The sequence below is a fragment of the Frankliniella occidentalis genome, unplaced genomic scaffold (genome assembly GCF_000697945.3).
Source record: "Frankliniella occidentalis isolate FOCC.00 unplaced genomic scaffold, Focc_3.1 Scaffold43, whole genome shotgun sequence".
NCBI classification, from domain to species: Eukaryota; Metazoa; Arthropoda; class Insecta; order Thysanoptera; family Thripidae; genus Frankliniella; species Frankliniella occidentalis.
The window spans coordinates 1,792,889-1,798,227 of record NW_026267173.1 but is presented as its reverse complement, the minus strand read 5'-3'; the positions used below and the strand labels follow the sequence as shown (position 1 = coordinate 1,798,227).

Below are 5,339 nucleotides of genomic sequence, written 5' to 3'. Positions count from 1 at the left end.
CCAGGGATCAGACGAGACGTATTCCCTCCCCGCTCCCTTCTCACCCATCTCTCGTTCTGCCAAGTAAAGGAGTGGATGGGAGGGGAAGTCATAAATATCGCCAAACAAGCTCGAGAGGGACGCCAAGTGATTGTCCGGTATACGGTCTGAGCAAAACTGGCGCGGAGCGCGCGAGAGGGGCAGGGGGAGGGGTGGAGTCTTGGGCTCTACTGCCCCTCCCCCTTCCCCTTCCCGTGCCGCCAAGCAGCAGTAGCCCCCCTCCCCCTTTCCCCTCTCTAAACCGCGCACCTGGGCCGAAGTCGAGGTTGGAAGAAGCTCGGCAGCGCCGCCGAGATTGCGTTCGGAAACTAAACCTGACATGAGTAAAATATTTTCAGCGGAGCCGTTTTTCGCGCTTAGAGTTTCATTTAGCCAAGGGCTCGTTTGTGGGGCGGGCGCGGGGGCAGCGGAGCCCGGCTCGTGGTGGTCGCGGACGACGAGAGAAGAAAAGAAGAACTGCGAGGCGGGGCGGATCGAGCCAGATAGCCGTGCCGCCTCTAATCCCAACAGTGTGGCGTCCATTTGCCACGAGTGTGTGTGCTGCACCGAGTGCCGGCCCGAGGCTAATCAAGAGGAGGCCCGAGGGGTAATCATCAAGGGCCTAGCGCGGTGTGGCGCGGTGTGGCGCCCGGGCCCCCTGGCCACCGGGTCCACCTGCACCCGGCCCTATCGCACCGAACACTGTACATCTCTCATGACGCCGTCTCGTTACAGGTGCCACGAGGAAAACGCGTGGCCCTTTCTTGCCTAATTGCAAAAAGAGCTGGTTTCCACACTTCGCTACTGTATAGTGTAGTAGTACCAGGGTTGTTGATAAAACCCGCTCACTTTCTGCAGTTATGCTGTACCGCAATTCACACGTGCGGGGGGGTTGCCTACTCGCTGGGCGCGCGCAAGGCGCCCTGGACGGAGGCGATAGGCAAGCCCGTCTGCACTCGTGCGTGCGGTACGGTATAGCTTCAGAAGTGCGTGGAGGCAAGCTGGGGAAGAAGAATACCGGGTAGGACCTGTGCCCAACGGAAAAGGGGGGGGGGGGGCTAAGGTGTGTCGGTAGACAGACCAACTCGAAGTGCTGCTTCTCCTCACCTTAACTCGGCAGTCCGTTCACCCGCGAGCTCGTGGAATACAGTAAAGCGTACAGTGTGTGGTGTGTGTGTGGCCGTGGTGGCCCACCGCCGTCGTCGCGGCTCGCCCTGCGCGCTCTCTCTCTCTCATGTCCTGTCTGTGATGGCGACGGACGAGGAGAGGGGCGGTGGCGTAGCCGTAGTCTGACACTTTGGTGCGAAAGCGAAATGCGTAACCTCGTTTTCCGCGTCGATTCCCCGAGAGTGTCACCCACACCGCGCGACAGCAGCGGCGGCGGCGGTGCGCTGATGCGATGAGAGGTTGAGCCTCTCCTGAAGCCTCTGCCCCGCCCATAGGCTGGCTGCCCGGTGATGCCGCGGCGGCGGCGGCCCCGCCAGATGGGCTCTGCGGCTCTGCGGCCCGGGCAGAAGACGGAGCTGTTTACTCACCGCTCAAGCCCGTCGGGGGGTATGCCAAAGTGAGAAACAAACAGACCCACATCGCAGACGTTTTATAATAATAAACCCGTGCCGTGCGATAACCGCGCCGCCACGCCGCCACGCCGCCACCAGAGCTTCTTCGGGCCGGCGCGCCACAATTTTATCGATAAATCGTGCCGAAAGGTCGACCATCTACTTCGCGCCCCGCCGCGCCACGCCACGCCGCGCCGCCGTTCCCGCCGCAACATGTTGAATGGCCGGACGCCGCCGGACGGGGTGGCGTCGAGGAGCAGCAGACGCGTGTCCACTGTCGTCCACCGGTGGCCACCACCATCACCTGCCCCGGCCGCTGCAAGCCCACAAAGTATTCCGGAGTGCATGCCGGGCGCCCGGAAGTGTCAGAAAAAGGGCGCGGCTCGGCAATTAGCAAGAATGTATGCAGAAAATATTTTGGGGTGCGGGGCTTCATCAATTTTGCCGCTTTTTGACGGCGGCTGCAGCACCTGCTTAGCAGTGTGTGTGTGCGCGCGCGCGCGCTGCAAGCTGCAGTTACGCCCGGCGTCCAGGTGGACTCCTTCCCACCCTCGGCGTCGGCTCGGGCTGCGCAGGGTGGTGGGCCCGCGGGCCGCGGGGCAGAGAAAGGACGACGCCAGAGCCGCCCGCCGTGACTTCGATCTCCATCTCCAATGCCTAGCCTATGTCAAGGTACATAGACACACACGCACACATAAAGTATAAAGCCCAAGCAAAGATCACCAAGGTCCGTCCGGGTCGATTGTCGGGGCGGCTCCGGTCGGCCCCAACAGAGTATGTACACTGTATACAGTCTTTATCCTGCACTTTGCGCTGCCGACACGGCTGTGTGTATTCAGTATCAATATATGCGCGCGCCCGACATGGACACGCCCTTGTCCAAGCTTAACCTGCTTTATAAAGCTTCCGATGAACAGCGGGCCCCGGGGCGGGGCCTTCTGTTCGGCCGAGGCAGTTCCACTTCCTTTTCGCATCCACATGTTTCCACCGGCCATTACGGGTGATGTGCGTGACGAGGAGACAAGGGCGGAGACAGATGGGGTCACGTGCTCGCTCTCTCTCTCACACACACACACACAATCGCAAGCAAAGCACAAGCACGCGCGCGCGCACACACACGCGTGATGGCGAGGGGTGTATGTATGCTCCCCCGAAAACCATGAAGATTCAAAGGAAGGACGGCAAGGACTATGCAGGTCGTCCAATAATAACAACATGAATAACTAAACAGCTCTGCTCGCCATCCGGAGTAGCGGGGCGGGGCGGAGCGTGGCGAGGCACTGACGAGGTCGGGAGGAGTGGGGTGGGGCGGGCTGAGCACAGCGCTAAACAGGTCTATTATCGGGGCGGAGGTGTCTGATCGGCCTGCCTGCCGCGGATCGTCACATCACTCGGGGGCGCGGTCACTAGGCCCCGGGCGGGTCAGAGGGTCAGAGGTCAGCGGGCCCGGCCGAGACCCCGCACGGTCGCAGCGCCTCGCCGCGGGCGTGGCCATAGTCTTCCTATACTCCGGTGAGGCCACGGGCCGGGCGCCGAGGCTGCGCGGCCTGATAAAGAGCGGCCAGCCGGACGCTATATTTAGCACCCCCGGGTTATCTGCGGCCCGGTCCCATGACTTGCCCCCGCCCCGCTCCGCTCCGCCCCGCCCGGGGTCGGCTCACCAGATGGCCAGATGGCGGACTGTTCTCAATGAGGAACACATGAACCGAGCCCCGCCCCCGCCGCCCTCCCGCCCGCCTCCCCCGGTGGCGGCGCGGCTGCTGGGCGTCAAGAGAGAGAGAGAGACGCCTACCACCACCGGGGCCACCCCGCGAGTGTGCCCGCCCTGTCCTGGCGGGGCGGGGCGGCCGGCGCTGCGGTCGGGGCAAGGCGGGCGACAGAGACAGACGCGGGGGGCGGGCCGGCGGCGGGCCTCCTCAAGGCGTACTACCACCAGCCGGCGGATGTGCGGTAATCAGAGACCCGGATCACCTCGCCCTGATTCAGGGAACGTCAAGCGTTTGCGCGCCTCCGTGTTCGAGGAAAATGTTGCGCTGAAAAATCTGCTGGCCGCACGGAAGCTGCGCGGCGACCAGATCTGGTCTGGCGCCAGAGCGTTTGAATGGGTGCGGCCCTGGGTTCGATTGCCGACTTATCAGATTCTCGTTCCCCTTTGCCTCTGCAGCGGCGGCAGCGGCGGCAGTGCGCTCCCGGCAATGCATCTGGGCTCCTCAAAGCAAACAGCAGCCGCCCCGCCCCGCCCCGCCCCGCCACACGCTGCCGCGCCGCGCGCGGGCCGTAAATATAAAGAGGGAGGCGTGCGGCAGGGCGGGGCGGGGCACGGCGCGGAGCGGTCGGGTTGAGGGAGATACTCAGGATTTGCCCAGCTAATTGGCAACGCTCGGCCCGCACCCCGCCCCGCCCCACCTGGTCAGGTGCTCGGGGCCGACAGGACAAGGGTCCGCGCTGTGTGTTGTGCTGCAGGTGTTGTACTCCCGCTGCCTCCGCACGCCTCCGTTCTCGTCGGGCTCACATACTTTTATTTTTGTTCCTCTCGAATTTTGAGTGGCCCGTCCCCCCGTGAGTTGATACGGAATAAATTAGCCCGTCCCGAAGAAGTCCCGGGTGCAAAATATGCGGTTCCCCCCGTCCCCCGTAGCGCTGCGGGGCGCTCGTGCCTGTCGGGCTGCTCGGACGGGATGGTGTGTGTGGAGGCCATGGATCTCACCCCGAACCTCGCAATCACAGCCTCGTCAGCGTCGCTCCGCTTGCGTCCCGAAAGTCACCCGTCACCGTCAGAGCAGCAGGGTCATCATCGGGGAGCTCCCAACAGATACTCCCGGGAGCCGGGGCCAGTCCGTGAGAGGTGCCTTCAGCCCAGAAAATTTTCCCGAGAACGTCAACTCCCGCAGAAGGTATCCGATGACCCGGCAGGCGTTGTTGCCGCCGCCGCGATGGGCGGCGCCAGCAAGAGATGCGCGCGGCGCGTTTCAGCCTAGAGGTGAGGGGAGATGGGGCGGCGGAGCGGGGGGCTCCTCTGGCTACCGCGGCGGACCCCGCGAGAAGCAAACAACAGTAAAGTGACTGTAAAACCAACAACTTGTTGCCTGCGGTGTCTTCCTGTACGTCTGCACGCGCGCGGAGCGCAGGCAGAAGCACATATGCGAGCGTGTTCACGTGTGTAACTTGTCTCTGTCCGCCTCTCTCACTCTCAGTTATACGTACAGTACATACAAACACACACACAAGCGCGCGCGCGTTTCTCGGCGTGACCGACGTATTCTTGCCGGCGCGTTGGTGTGTAAGCATCCGAGCATCAGCACCTCAGCCACCTCAGCACCGGCACCCACGGTGCCGAGGGGAGAGACACCCCGCCGCCCCGCCGTGCTCCACCCCGTCCACTCCCTCGCAGCCGGCCGGCGGCGGCCTTGTCGACTTCCCTCCACCTGGGCAGGGCACGCGCCTCACCACCCGGTAGACCTGACCCCGCCACCGCCGCGCCCGTGACCCCACCCTCGCCCGTGCAACAGGCTGCCGCGGGGGCGCGAAAGCTCCCGCCGCGCCGTTTGCCCCCGCCCCGCGCGCCCGTGGCCCGTCCTCCCACCGAGGATAGCACCTCGCCGATGGCATGACGGCGGGGGGCGCGGGTGGCCGCTGTTGGCAGCGGCGTTATTCTGCCAGGTGTCCCGGTGCGCCAGGGCAGGCGGGGCGTGGTGGGGCGCGGGGGGCCGTTGGGAGCACACACCTGCTCGCACCTGCCCCGGGGCGGGGCGAGGCGGGGCG

General features: G+C 64.5%; 1 protein-coding gene across 4 annotated transcripts in view; it reads left to right on the top strand.

Annotated features, from left to right (window-relative positions):
* LOC113218443 (E3 ubiquitin-protein ligase RNF34) overlaps nucleotides 1-5,339 on the top strand; it is a 16,444-nt gene that overhangs the window by 8,345 nt on the left and 2,760 nt on the right. The gene's annotated exons all lie outside the window — the stretch shown is intronic.